This window comes from Sminthopsis crassicaudata, chromosome 3 (genome assembly GCF_048593235.1).
Source record: "Sminthopsis crassicaudata isolate SCR6 chromosome 3, ASM4859323v1, whole genome shotgun sequence".
In the NCBI taxonomy this organism is placed as follows: Eukaryota; Metazoa; Chordata; class Mammalia; order Dasyuromorphia; family Dasyuridae; genus Sminthopsis; species Sminthopsis crassicaudata.
Window position 1 is genome coordinate 73,771,315 of NC_133619.1, and position 15,482 is coordinate 73,786,796.

The following is a 15,482-nucleotide window of genomic DNA, read 5'->3' on the forward strand; positions in this document are numbered from 1 at the left end:
TCAATCAGTCAAATTAATGTGCATCCTTGACTTTTCTGGCCCTGATGCCCTTCACCCTATCTGGACTAATTCACCATGCTTATTCTGGTGGTATTATGCTTGGTGTTTCTGGATTATTTTCTGTATTACTATTTAGACTCTTCTAGAGTTTTTCCTGAGCAAAAAATAGTTCCCATCTCATTTCTCTCCTTTTATTTCTAGAAGACTGGCATATAAACCTTTCTGCTTTCATCATACGGGGCAGATAGACTGCTCAGAGACACCACTATATAGGGCAAGACATGGCTTGGAAATGGATTTGTAATTTTAGATCTTCCATTACAAAATTCTCTCTATCAAAATCGTCTTAGTGAGCTCTTTAGAGCACTGATTCGTTAAATGATTGGCCTAATATGTATCAAAAGTGAGACTTTAAAGCTAGTCTTCAAATAAGAAGATACATTTAAAAGTATTACATATATTTAACCTATCTCAGATTGCTTGCTGTCTTAGGGACATGGGAAGTAAGGGAGGAAGGGAGAAAAATCTGGAATACAAAGTCTTACTGAAATAAATATTGAAAACTGTTTTACAGGTATTTAGGAAATAAAAGGTCTTCCTGGCTTCAAAGGCTTCTCTCTGTCTACTGGGTCATGTTATTTTTCACAAAGGCAAAGTATCAGTAAAATTATTTCCATTTATCCTTCTTTAGACAAGTGATACAGAAAAATGAAGGTCTAAGAGTAAATGGGTAAGAAATAAAACACTGAGCCAAGTGCAAGAGCAAAAACCAGGAGCATGCCATTTAAGGAAAGAATTTCAACATACTCTGTGTGTGTGTGTGTGTGTGTGCGTGTGTTTGTATGTATGTATGTGTATATATGTATATATACATACATACATATGTATGTATATATACATATATACACATACATACATATGTATGTATATATGTGTATGTATACATATATATTATATATATATATATATATATTTATAAAATCTCCAAGGCTCTATGATCAGCTAAAGAAGATTGAGGCAGTTCAGTATTACTCAGAAGATCTGCATTGTAGATAATTCTTTTAAACTGAATGCTTAACAATGTAATTCTGATTTATTCTGTAACTGAAGACAGTCTAAGATTCCATAATTTGCAAACAATTTAATTTCTGCATCTTTTTATGATGGCTCAACACTTCTCCTCCACTCTTTATTTTGATAATAACCAAGGTAGTAGTTCTCCTGAAGTATCATTTCTAGATCCCCTTTTCAGGTACATAGGTTATTTCACTAGGCTTTGTTATTGAAAGGAGAATATGTTACATTAGCAAGGCAATAGCTCATACATTCTTTCATATGTAGCAAAGAAAAATGGGTCCCTTGTAAAGGAAAATTTCAACAATTATAGCTTCTTAGTTTGGTAGAGAGTTTGCAATGAAAAGAAAAAAAGAAAAACTTGGTTTTGAAAATAGAGAGCTGGCCTCAGAGATAAGGTCTAGGTTCAGTCCTACCTTTAAGACATACTAGCTATGCAACTTTGTGTAAGTCACTTAACTTTTCAATGATCAGACCACTTTCTGAGACTATGGAAGATGTTGACTTATTTTGGCACAAAGAGTTACTTCAGTGGGATGTTTCCTATTTCAGCGATACAACAGTAACATTCTCTATCTCTATTCTTTTGGAATAAAATGACTGCTAATTTGTCATTAGAGGTTAATGGGAACAAAATCCTCCCACATTCTGCAATCTGGCCAAATTGGCTAAACTCTATTCTAGCTGAAGACACTCTGTAGACCATGTCCATGCTATTGCACTGCCAGTAACTCAAGCCTAGCTCACCCTCCTCTCTTCCTTTAAGGCAGAGTTTGACCTCCATATTCTGCAGAAAACTCTTCCTGATGTCCCCAGCTACACATGTCCTTTCCTAAACTGCCTTGCATTTAATTATTTGGGGTATATTTTAACTTAGTATATATTTATATTTATGCTGGAATAAATCTTTTTAAAAGTATTTGTCTTGCTCATTAGTATGTAATCTTATTGTGAAGAGAAATTGTTTCATTCACTTTATTTGTATCCTTATAGTTTAATGTGTACTTGTCGCACAGTGGATGCCTAATAATATTTCTTGATTGATAGTTTAAAAGTCTTAAAATTGTATGGGAAGAAATGAACTGTCCTAACTATTTATTATACAGCACTTGTATGGGTAAAATGTTTTGTAATATTAATGTGCTATATAATTGCAAAATGATACTGACCTACTCGCTCTTTGTTAAGAGGTATTTTCAAGATAAATGGTGCCATGATGAATCAGCATCTCTTTCTTTTGCTCTAACTTTTCACAAATATTATCCTACTTCATCTAACCCACCTCCTTAGTACCTGGACAGATATGAGTGGTTTAGGAGTCAAACCAGCCAGTGATTTTTTTTTTTTTTTTGTGTGTGTGTGTGTATGTGTGTGTGTGTGTGTGTGTGTGTTTGTGTGTGTGTGTGTGTGTGTGTGTGTATGCTTTGATTTTGGTTTTGGTTGCCATTAAAAAGGCAAGTCATAGTTGCGTTATTATTTACTGGCAGTTTAATTTCCTTTCCTTTTTAGCAGTGGCCATTAAAAATGTAATATTTTATTCACATTCCTCTGAAACTGAGGGTCTATAAAACTTATAATATCATCAAATGTACTAAGATTTTACCAAGGTTTATGACCTATTCTATAGAAATATTTAAATATCTGCGTGATGAGAAAAAGATTATGACTAGAAACCATCTGAGTTTTAAGTCCTTAATTAAATGTGATTTCATCAGCTACACTGTATATTTAGCTATATGTTTGGTTATTTTCTATTTTAAGAAAGGTATATCCATATTCATAGTTATTAAAATTAGATTTCTAATGGGAAATTTTTGCCTTCAATTATATTCAAATATCTCCTGCAACATTGAAGTCAAAGTGAATTTTATGATCCTTAACTCACTTCTAATATTTAATTTTCCCTAATCAGTAATTCTTTAACTTTGACACTTCAGTTTTTTTATTACTAGAATTCTACTTCACTACTACCATACTGACAGGCCAATTTTGATAGACTCAATTAACTGAATTCATTCAAATAAATAATGCATTTTGTAATCTAATTAAATGCATAAAATTATTCTCAATATTAGCATAAATTTGTGCATTCATCATTCTGATGAGCAATAGAAGAATAAATATATCACTTGTAGGTTTTTAATTAGAATCTAAAATTCAATTGTGAAAAATATTGGTTGGTAACATCAATTCACCTACTCTAAGATCTTTGTCTTGATAATTCTCACCTTGCCATAAACAAACAACTTCCCCTATCATTGCTATGGTCACCTAATTTTGATTAAGCTCTTCTATTAAATTCTCTTCAACAATGGTAAAGCTGTCCTATTAATTACTGAGTTTTCAGTTCAGTTTGTATTCTCTGGTTCACTACCTAATATGCAGTAAAGATATATCATTGGAAACTCTTTCAGAGATGCTACTCCTTGCTATTGAATTTGACCAAGGCAATGGCTACAAGTTTGGTATGAAATTTGGAAATTCAAGTAAGAAGCTCTCCATTATATCAATCAGCTATATTTTTATTCTCTTAATTTATTTACCTCTTACATACTATTCTACTTTTTTTCCTTGTCATGTATAAGGCTGATCTTTGCCCACAAAGATATGAGAATTGGATTAATTTGTCAATAAATGCAAGACAATGTATAGTAGCATAAACTTAAAGTAAGAATGCTGAGAGGATGTTGAGTGAAGGGACAATCAAGAAACAATCAGTGATCTGTGAATGATTTAAATAAACCAAGGTGAGATGTAGAGAAAGGGAAAACCCATGTTGAAGAAAAGGCATAAGAAAAGGCCAGATAGGATCTAGAAACTTATGTATGAGTGCCACAAATGGCACATGAATGAATATATATCAGACATAAGGGTCATATCTCAAAATAAAGATATAATGGCAATATGTGCCATTCTCTGCAGCTAAAAGTAAAAAGTTCCAACATACTGGATATCATTAGCTGTCTTCAGAAACATTCCAGAAATAATCTGCTGCATGATTAGGAGAATAACAACTATTGAGATGATGAAGCAGTCACCCTAAAGAATGACTAACATACAATAAGCTGTAATCTTAGAAACTGAATTGTTTCTTTTATTGTTCTTTTATAGCAATGACAAATGAGAAAAAAAGGCTGCTTGGAGAGTAAGAATTTGTCATTGGAACTCTAGAATTGACCAGAGAGAAGGAGATAACTGGCTCCAGTTAATGAGATGGAAATATTTTTTGAAGGAAGCAAAACAATTCATTGGGATAACATAATTTGATAAAAGAATTCTTTAAGAACATCCAAATATTGGATACAGCACCAGCCCTGAATTCAGGAGGACTTGAGTTCAAATCTGGTCTCAGACACTTAACATTTCCTAGCGGTGTGACCCTGGGCAAGTCACTTAACCCCAGCCTCAAAAAAAAAAAAAAAAAAAAAAAAAAAAAAAAAAAAAAAAAAAAAAAAAGAACATCCAAATATGCTAGTTTTAACAGTATGTACAATTTTCCCTATAGTTCAGCCCTTGGATACCACTTCATTATAATATTTCTTGTAGTGGAGTCATTTGCTCAACAATTTAGAGGACATTATTGGCAATAGTGATCTCAAAATAATTGAACTATGGTACTGTGTCCTAATGGAACATAGACCACTGTACATTTATTCATAAATTAATAATATTATACAAACATTATAGCAGAACAAAGCATGAGAAAAGTATAAAAAGTGAAACCAGGTGGTAAGAAAAGTAGAACTAACCAGCACACCAGATAAAATTAAACATGAAAGACAATGAAGAAATTTATCTTTTCTAACAACTGAGATAATATCTACCTAAGATCTTTGGATTGATTTTCTAATTCTCATCCTTTCTTGCCCTCACTAACAAGCATATTGATGAAATTTGATGCCATTTTTTTTCATAGTATACTTGAATTCATTCCCATTGTCTTTGCTGCTATAGCTAGAGGCCCAGGTCAGGGCCAGACCTTTTTTTCACATGGAAATTCATTCTTTTAACCAAAAATATTAAAATTACCTACCTGCTTTATATTAGATATAATATATCCAAATTTCATTTTAGTAATGAAAAATTTAAAAAGAACTTTACCCAGATGACTTTATAGTATAAAAAGTTTGAAATAATAAGCAAAACATATATAAAAAGTGGGGATGGAATAAGTGAAGGAAATATGGAAGATAAGAGGGAAATTGGATTTATCGGTATGGGTTATTTGTCTTAGGCAGCAGTAACAGATAAGTTTTTATAAATAAGAAAGATCAATTGAAGTAAAGCCTTCAAATACACTGCATACTGAAAGCAACTGCCAAAAAAATACTCCTATACCTAGACTGATCTGAGCAGTGTAAATCAACAATGACACAGTTTATTACTAAGATCTTATTCATTTCTTCCTCTTTACTACTGTCACTACCACTGTCTGTTTCATTTTTGGTTTATTTCAATAGTATGCTGACTTCTAGATTCTAATTCATTTGGCATATTACTGATGCTCTTATGTCATTTAATAGGATATTTACATCACTACATATCCTTATTCAAAAACTTTACCAATTACCTAATTTCAAACACTTCAATTCTAAATTCTTCTGCCTAGTTTTTCAGAGAGTACATAATTGGGACCCATCCCATCTACCACAGTTCCCTTACAAACTTCATATAGTGGCTAATTTCAGTCTTCCATGTGCACTCATTGATACCTCTAGGTTTTTTCTTGTTTTGATTTTTTTTTATTGGCCAGGAATACTCTCTTTTCCTGTTCTGGATTATATCCATTATTCAGAATCTAACTCAACAATCATCTTCTTAATGAAATTTTCATAACTATTCCAACCTCCATTGATTTTTTTGTCCTCTGAATTCATACAGGACTAATTGTCTAAGTCATAAAGATTAACATGTAATAAAATATAATTTTTTATTTATTCTCTAAGACTATAAGTTGAATAGAAGATGATAATCTACATTGGTAGAGTTTCCTTATCTGGATGTCCCTTTTGCCACTGAAATCATGGGTCCTTTTTCTGCTTTTAATTTTTATTGTAATCTGAAATACGCCTTCTTTGCTCAATAAGACTCTATGTTCCTTAAGTGCAGAGATCACATTTTATACTATGATGTCTTAGAAAACATAATTCTTAATACATCACAAGCAATCAATAACTTTTTCTTTAAAGATTGCTTTTTTAATTAATAAAGGTTACTTTGCAGTAAAAATATTATATTTGTGAGGCTAAATAAAGCAAACGTGAGAATAATATGATGAGTAATGACTCAACTTTAAAAGCTGGATCGTCTTCTGAAAATCTTGGTGTACCAAGCAAAGCTAATATATCTTGGAAGTGTCTTATGAGGTCAAAGGTGAATTTAATAACATTTTAGCATATTATCACAAATTTATAACCTTAGAAGTTACAGATAGCTTTCTTTTCATTTTTCTTCCAATAAGATAGTAACTCCAAGGTTGAGAAGACTCTTGAGAGCTAGGTTTTAATGGATCAAGGTCTAAAGAACAATAGTTGTTTAGATGACTTTGTTGAATCATCACAGTCCTTGGCTTGAGAGGATTTTTATAAATATAGATGGATAATGAATCAGGTTACTGCAACAATTACAAGAAGCCTAGAGATGTTCAGATATGGCTTGATTGTGTAAGAAAAATTGGAAAACTATGAGTCAGATTCAGAAGAATATAATGATCTGGAATATTATTTGGACAAAACATTTGGAAACGTTTGACGAAAGGTATTATGGATTAAGGAAGAAAAATAAAAATGAGATCATCTGTTTCTTCAATGTCACTTTACTTGGACAATATGGTTAGGAAGCATACCACTTCTATCAAGAAATTTGTAATTATAAATATGTAGTAGACTATCCACTCAGGTTTATAGTTTGGTGTTGTATGTCAGAATGACCTGAAATAATATCTGTTGCATTACATTTTTTTTGAAGTCGTTACAAGGATCTAGACATTATCACTCTCTGTAGGCAACTATCACTGGAGTCATATATGACTCATATTTTGTAACTGGGCAAATAATTGTTGATCAGAAAAACTTCTCAGAATCACATCTCTGCTTTTTTTTTTTTTTTGAATCACATCTCCTAATCGATTTAATTGATCAACTAAATGAAACATGGAAAGTGGACTGTTCCAGAGATCTTTGTTTGACCCTTTGTTTTGGCATCTTTATCAATGATTTGAATGATGACACAAAATTGGAAAAAGCTAGTACTGGGTGATATAGTTAGAATCCAAGAAGATGCCAGGATATTAGACCATGGAGCAAAAATGGTAATTCTGAATAGACCAAGAGGTAGTCTTATATGTAAATTCAAAAGTAATTTTCTTAAGTATGAAGTGGAAGAGGACATTTAGACAAGAGTTCACCTGAAAATGATCTCTCAATTTACACAGCTTTAGATTTCACTAAGAGAGGCATGGTATCCAAGGCTAGAGAAGTGATAATTCTGTTGTACTCTGATCAGACTTGTTTTGGATTTTTGTGTTCAGTTCTGACTCATATTTCCAAGCTGGAGATTTGCCAGAGGAAGGCAACAAAGATGTATAGAGGCTTTAACATGTCATGCCTGAATTACCTGATAGATGTGGAGATATGTAGCCTTAATTTGTTATCTTATACCTCTAACTTTCTGAGCTAATATCCTAGAATAATTAGTCTACAACCATCACCTCTATTTCCTCTTTTCTAATTTATGTACTTTTAAAAATTTGATTTCCAACCTCATCACTCAACTAAAATAACTCTCTCTGAAGTTAGCAATGGTTTTTTAAATGCCGATTTTTTCTCTATCCTTTTTGACACTGTGGACTTCCATCTCCTTCTAGTTACTTTATTTATCCTGGGCTTTAATGACATTATTCCCTTAATTCTCTTCTGACTTCTCTTACTGCTCATTTTTGGCTTTCTTTTCTAGTTCATGATCCATCTCACACTTCTTGTCTGTGAATCAAGGATAGTCATGGATAGGAGTATACTCCTAGGCTCTAAATTGGGCCCATTTTGTTATTTCTTTATACTCTCAGTTGGTGACCTCATTAACTCCCTGTTTTCTCTCTGTACATGTCTCCTAAATCTAAAAATGCAACCTTAGTCTCTCTGAGTTCTAGTCCCATATTATCAATTACTTATTGGAAAAATCAGATGATCCAAAAAAAATCTCAATCTCAACACATCCCAAATAGAACTCATTATCTCCACCATCCTCACCCAAGATTAATGCCTAGACTTCTGAGGTATCCTTTTTTTGTTTAGGGTATCATATTGTTTTCTCAAACTTGGTGGTGTCCTTGATTCCCTAATCTCTCACTCTTCAATTACTATCAGGTGCAAATGCCATTTCTATCTCCACTATACCTCTCAACATACTCAAATAAGTACTACTCTAATTCAGACTCTCATTATATCTTACTCCAAAGGCATATCTCTTCCTTAAACTTTCATTTTAAATTGAAACTTTCATTTTCATGAAATGAAACTTTCATCCTCTGTCCAGATACCAAATTGATTTTCCATGGATTTTCCTAGAATGGCTCTTTAGTTTTTCTAAAAATAAAATATAATCTCTGTTTGACATTTGCATTTATTTATGTATATATGGGTATGCACACATACATGTATTTAGATCTATCTATATCTATATACCATCTAAAGATATTGACAGGTATTAGAAAGATTTTCTAAAGAAGATTAATAACATAATGATATCTCCTCAAAAGCAATTAGTCCTTCCTCTCTCCAAGTGGAAAGATAAGGCAGCCTAGGGCAATACCCATTTAGAATATCATTCTATTTATAAATCCTCCATATTCCAGAGGATTATGAGAAGTATAAACCAATAGAATAAATTACTGGTGAAATAAATAAGATAGAATGGAAGCTTGGTGACTCAACTAAGCAAATTCATCCAACTGTATTTCAATATAATTTTCCCTCTTAATAACTCTATTTTTATTTTCTATATTTAAAAAGAGATCTTCAAACTTCACCAAAATGCCACAAGAGTTCATGACAAATAAACGGTTAAAAACCCTGTAAAAGGAGCAGCTAGGTGGCGCAGTGGATAGAGCACCAGCCCTGAAATCTGGAGGACCTGAATTCAAATCTGCTCTCAGACATGTGCTTGGGTTGTTGCTAAAAACTGAATCAATTTGCCATAGAAGACATAATGCAGTGAAAATTTTTCTTTTACTAATCTTCATTCAAGATAGTAGATGGAACAAATACTTGAGGTGAGAAAAGCAAATGATTTTAATTAGTTCAAAGATATTGAGATTCAAGACTCTATTGACACAGAATTGTCAAGATAGTGGTTGGTTAAAGGAGTAGAAATTGGAAATGTATATACCTATAAAAAGAAGAAGCAGATAATTTTGAAATGGACTTTTTTCTTTTTCCAAAGGATGGATTACTACTGATGTCAAATAATATATTCAATGATTTGTTTTTTCCTTTGCACAGGGGAAGGAAAATACATCAGGAGTTTTACACCAATAGGACAATACTAGACAGGGATCTTCAATCAGGAACTTCACTAGACTAAAAGGAATTTAAAGAAGTAGGTACATAAATCAGCTGGGCTAGACATAGATCAGTTAGACTGCAATGGAATAATCAAGAGATTCAGAATCCAGGGAGGAAGCTGGAGCAGAGAAGTGAGAAACAAAGGGTCAATACTTCATGCAGATCTAAGAAACAATAGGTCAGGCTTTGTACTGTGATGGATCTCAAAAGCACTAGCTTTGGAGTCAGAATATGGGGTTTAAATCCCACCTTTTGCACTGACTGTGACCTTAGGCACAGGACCTCAATTACAATGTGCAAGTTGGAATGGATAAACTCTGACTTTGAACTCTAGATCTTTGCTTTTGCAAAGGGTCTGAGTAACAGGTGTAGGTACCAGTTAGTGGTTCCCTTCTGAGTTACCATTTGGAAAATGTAAGTATACCTGGTTGGGGAAAGGAAATGAAGAAAGAAGGATTTAGGGATTTCATAACAGGATCATCCCACACAAATGCACAATACCTTTACATAATGGCAGTAAATGTGTGTGTGTGTGTGTGTGTGTGTGTGTGTTCCAGTACCTGCTAATTCTCAAGGGAAGCAAGGATAGGGATAGTTCCCAAGAGTCTATCCCAATAGTGTTTCTTTAGGACTATGAAGACAGGAGTACAGATCAAAGTAAAAGATGGTAATTTACAATCTCAATTTTATTTTGTTCCTGCCCTCACCATATTATCTCAATCAAAAAAAAAAAAAAACCCTTTATAATATATATTTGTATTTTATATAGAATTTAGTACTTAAATGCTGTAGTCAATTTCACAATGAATCACAATTAGATCTGTAATCACTAATTCAGTAGTAGGCTGGAGAAACTTTTCATTATTGTACTTATTTTAAAATGCTAATTCATCATTTACATTCCTGCAGTTTGAGTAATAATGCTGTTCTCCAAGTAATAGGACCAAATAACATGAAATACAAATACTATTTAAAGTTGTAAAAGTATATAACTCATACCCTGAATGTGTATATACACATCCACACAAATACTTAGAAATCACTTTTAATCACATTGCAGTATCATAAAGAAATTCTGTAAAAATAAAGCTATTATTTTAGAAAACTGGAATGTCCATCCTTTCACATCTATGTGCCAAGGAATACTGGAAATTATGTTAAGTGGAATTCTTACTAAAGAATTTAAGGCTGATATTTACTGGTATAAAGTTCAAGGATTTTTGAATGACCATTATTCATCTTGTTACAACAGCTCTGCTGATTGACGATCATAGGCCGATAAGTATGACATCATTTTTATTTGTTAATGTTGGGGGAGTGAAGGGAGGAGGACTTTTCCTTTCCTGTGCTGCAGCAAAACCTTGGCTGGAGATGTGAAGACCAGTAAACAGTGTCAAAGCCTAAAGTACTATTTGGGGAGCTTTCAGACAGTAAGATTCATGCTGCAGCTTGGCTTCTGTCCTTTGGCTGATTGAAATGAAAAGAAAAAGAAAATCCTCACTAATCTTAACTGATAAAAGAAGTGAGATTTTTGTTTCTTTTGAAAGCATCAATTATCATCTTCCCCAAAAAACATCAATAGCAAAATAGTTGGAGACATATATTAAAAACAAACAAACAAACAAAAAAAGCAAAATTGAAATCTTCCTGACCAACCAAAATCCTATGAGAGTTGCAAAAGCAGGCATAGTGCTTAAGATGAACTGTGGGTGAATTAATCAATTTAAACTATTGCCAAAAATATATTGATTAGAATTTAGAAATTGATTAGAAAAACTGATATTCTTATAGGTTCCAGCAGTATAAACAACCAATATTGATTATTCAGCAATCATTAGTTCTGAGAAATCACAATTCATTAGTGGTTTATAAAAAGATTGGCACAAAATTTCATCATTACCATGAGGATAAGGCCAGCATTCATTCTCACCAATTATAGTAGAAAATCAATAAAGTAAGTTGAGGTAGAGTTCACTGAGGGATGATGTTGAGTACTTGTACTATTTCTGTATATACCAACCAAAAACAATGCTACTCAGCATTAAGGTTTCTTATCAATGGCACATTGGCTAAATAATCCATCAAACAGACAATTTAGCGGTCTTTGCATTTCACTCAAACACTCCATAGTCTAATGTTTTTTACAGTGATGATCTGAATTAAACAGAATATGGGGGCTGGAATTGCAAAAGCCTAGCTTCCTTTTAGGCATTTGTAGCATTTCAAGATTTCAGTTAAGTAGAAAAAAATGACCAAAAAAATGACATTATAAAAACCCAGAACTTTTCCTCTCCAAATGAAAATGTGAATTATAGGACAGGTATATAGCTTTGTTGGTTGTTTTTTTCCCAAATATTTAGTAGGAAAAATAAACCCTTATTATTTTTTCTAACCAGAGACATGGTAAAATTGGATTTGATTTTTGAGGAAAGTGATCAGGTGGTTCATAAGTTATCAGGCAGGACTAGTTTGCCAGATTTTGCTCAATATTTTAATTAATATTTTCTTGCTTTAAAAACCTCACTCTATGATTCTCTATTTATTCCCCAGAGATAAGAGAGCTTTGTTTAAAGGAGTTAAACTCTTCAAAAGAAAAGCTAAATCTTCTCTTTATTTTCTGTGCCACATGGTGTCTGGGACAAGGATAGGCACATAGTAGGCACTCAACAAATGCTTGCCAAATGAATCAAGGAATGGGTTACTGACAAGACAGCACTGAGAAAATTAAGCAACTGCAGCATAGAAACTATATTCAGGTGCTTGAAATATTATTTATACACATGTATACATATAAATATATATATATAAACACTTTACTGGGATGTTCAAAACGATAAATCACAATCCTTAGTTAAAATGTTTCTTGATAATAATCCCTCAAATTTTTTTCTATAGGAAAATCTCAGGGACAAAAACCAAGCATGCCACCTAAGCAGGAAAAACACATTATTGATCTGATTTTCAGCAAGCCAGAATGTCATTATAGATCACAGATATTAGAAGTGCTTGAGAAAATGCAAAAAAAATACTCTTAAAGAGTTAAAATAAAAACAATTCTTATACTCTTGCTTTCTCTAAGACATCTTACACATCTAGAAGCCAAGCAGAAATTGGAAACTAAATATCATTTATGCTGGACTTCAGGTAAAAAGGGACAAAAAGTCACCTGCTTTTATGACAATTCTGCAAGACTGGGTTCACAAGATGTAAAGAACATATGAAATAAGAATGAATCATATTTCTTCCGAATCCATAGTGCCAGATCATTGAAGAAAGATGCTTTACAAAAACAATTAAAATGGTAGTGAAGGGGTTAAATAGGTTTTATTTGCAAACCCCATACTGAGTCATCCCTGTGCTTTCAGATTCACTCTCAATCATTCATTTTACTTGGGAAAAGCAAGCCAGTGAATTTAACCCATTAAAATTCATATAGGGTTAGATTCTCTCTCTCTCTCTCTCTCTCTCTCTCTCTCTCTCTCTCTCTCTCTCTCTCTCTCTCTCTCTCTCTCTCTCTGTCACACACACACCTCCGTCTTACTAATATTTATGATTTTCAACAAGAAGACAAAACATGGACAGTTTTTTCACTGCCTTTTCAATCCTTCAACACTAATCAGCAGATCAAAAATGGGATAGACAAACGACTCAGTTGATTTTACTTTCACTCAATACTCAAACAGCCTTAGATAACACGCAGGGATGATATGAGATCAGATAATGTAAAATATCATTAAATTTAGCCTCCAAATGAAAAGCTAAGGAAACAGAGAATGATTCAAATGAAAACATGCAGATGGCTCAGAGAATGGATCCTTGTTTCCCCCATCCTTAAACACATAAAAAATAACATGTGGTACCTTTTAATTTTCTGAATGAGTAGTTTCCAATCAATGTATCCCGTGTTAATGACAGGCTGTAGAATCTACAAAAAAAAAATGAAAAAAGAGAAAAATACATATGCAGAATGATAATTTTTGAAATTGTAAATTAATCAGCTTACAAAAAAGCAAATGCATTCTTCCCAGTCATAAAACAAAGCTATTCCTTGAGTTCATCAGTGTTGCTGTAATGCAGCAGTTAATTTCCAAAAGGCTCAATCTTGCATATTACAGAATTTTCCTCAGAATCTCTTTAAATCAGACAAAGTAGATCCTTTGAAAGAAAATCATTACCGGCGCATATGCAGCAAGACCCCCAAATCCTATTCTTCAAGTACTGCTGCAAAATCATTCTTCTCCAGTGTTATTATCCCTTGGTTTGCCGTCTACCTCTAGACAGACGCAGTCTGCAAGCCGCCAGCTTGTGTCTATGTGTGTCGGGAAAATGAAAACTGCAAATTAGAAAAAGTCCCTGCAGTGGCGAAAAGGAAAATAAGGCGAGTGGGAGAGGGAGAGAGAGCTCAGTAGCCACAGAATTTTCGAGAATGATGACAAGCCACCCAGCTCCGCCATCATTCACTCACAATAGGATGCTGCGTTGCTGGCAGATTTAGCAGTTTGTCAAGGGGCTTCTGGTATCAAATGCCTGACAGGCATTTTAATTGCATCCAACCAAGTGTGTCCCCAGGAGTCAGTCCTATAATCCTATGAATATCATCATCTGGTCGCCTTTGTGCCTGTGCCACACACACACACACACACACACACACACACACACACACACACCCCACCGGCTTACATACACAGCACAAAAACCTTAATATTTACTTAGATTTCAAATATTGTATCTGATTAAGAGGAAATTTCTGGGGACTTTATACTTTATCCACATTAAGGACAATAGGGATGGTTTTGTTTTTCCCCTGTTTGGCATTTTGGTCACTGAATTTTAAAATAAACAACCAAAATTAATTATGGAAATTTTAGCTATACCCTAAAGCTAATCAGTTAACTGTAAATCACTATTTTTAGAGAGATACCTTCCTGTTTTTTATTGAAAATTTTAGCTCTTTTTGACTACTATTTATAAGGCAAATATTTCCCTTTAGAGAGAAAACAGTAAATAGCAGAGAATTAGGGACTAAAGTTGAATTATCATTTAGTGGTAATCACAATTATATATTTCCACATTTATTCAGTTTGTACATTAAAGCAAAGAGATGATTGCCTTTGGTACTCAGGGGTTCTTCCATTTCCAAATAGGGAGAAGAATCTCTGGCATAATCAGTTTCCCCACCATTCCAGAAACTGAAATTAACAGTTGCACATCCCCATTTTAAATTGCCCTTCAGGGAGGTTAAATGAGAAGGAAATACCCCATGTTTCCTTTGAAAGGAAATGGACAAGAAATTTGGTAAATAAAATACGTCTCTAAACCATAAATATAATAGAACATCATTTAACAGTATCAAACCAATGTATATCAAAGGAATTGGGTTGTAAACAGAAAAAAAAAAAACAAGAAAGAAAAAAAAGGAAAAGAAGGAGGGGGAGATTGTCGAGAGAGCTATTTGTGGTAAGTATCACTATGGTTACCAGCAATGGAAAAGTAGATAGAAAAATAAGGGGTGGGGGTGAGGATAGAGGGAACTTGGAACAGTCAGATCATCAAAGTGAATTGAGTACAAAAGAGGAAATTTGGAGACATAAAAAGAGGGTGTGGTTTTCATGTACCGATTTTCTTTTTCTTGAAATAGGTAAATCATTTTTGTGTTTCTCTGCCCTTCTATCCCTATCCCTATCCCTATCCCATTGGAGTTAGATGTCTCCTCTAAATCACCTTCACTCCTCACCTTTCCTCATCAACAAATTTTACCTTCATCTATCTCCTTTCAAATTAACGATCCAGTACATTAAATCACTCTGGTAGTTGCACCCTTTGATGACCAGCAAGTTACAGAACTTT

General features: G+C 33.3%; 1 protein-coding gene across 37 annotated transcripts in view; it reads right to left on the reverse strand.

Moving 5' to 3' along the window:
• The window catches only part of MAP2 (microtubule associated protein 2), a 352,478-nt gene that overhangs the window by 163,336 nt on the left and 173,660 nt on the right, over positions 1-15,482 (reverse strand). For 33 of the 37 annotated variants that reach the window (XM_074298861.1, XM_074298858.1, XM_074298859.1 and 30 more), the window contains one exon: positions 13,496-13,560. The gene's annotated coding sequence lies outside the window, so the exon portion shown is untranslated. Of the gene's footprint in view, positions 1-13,495; positions 13,561-13,810; positions 14,249-15,482 lie in introns of those variants that run through there. The other 4 variants (XM_074298838.1, XM_074298840.1, XM_074298860.1 and 1 more) reach the window with 2 other exon arrangements.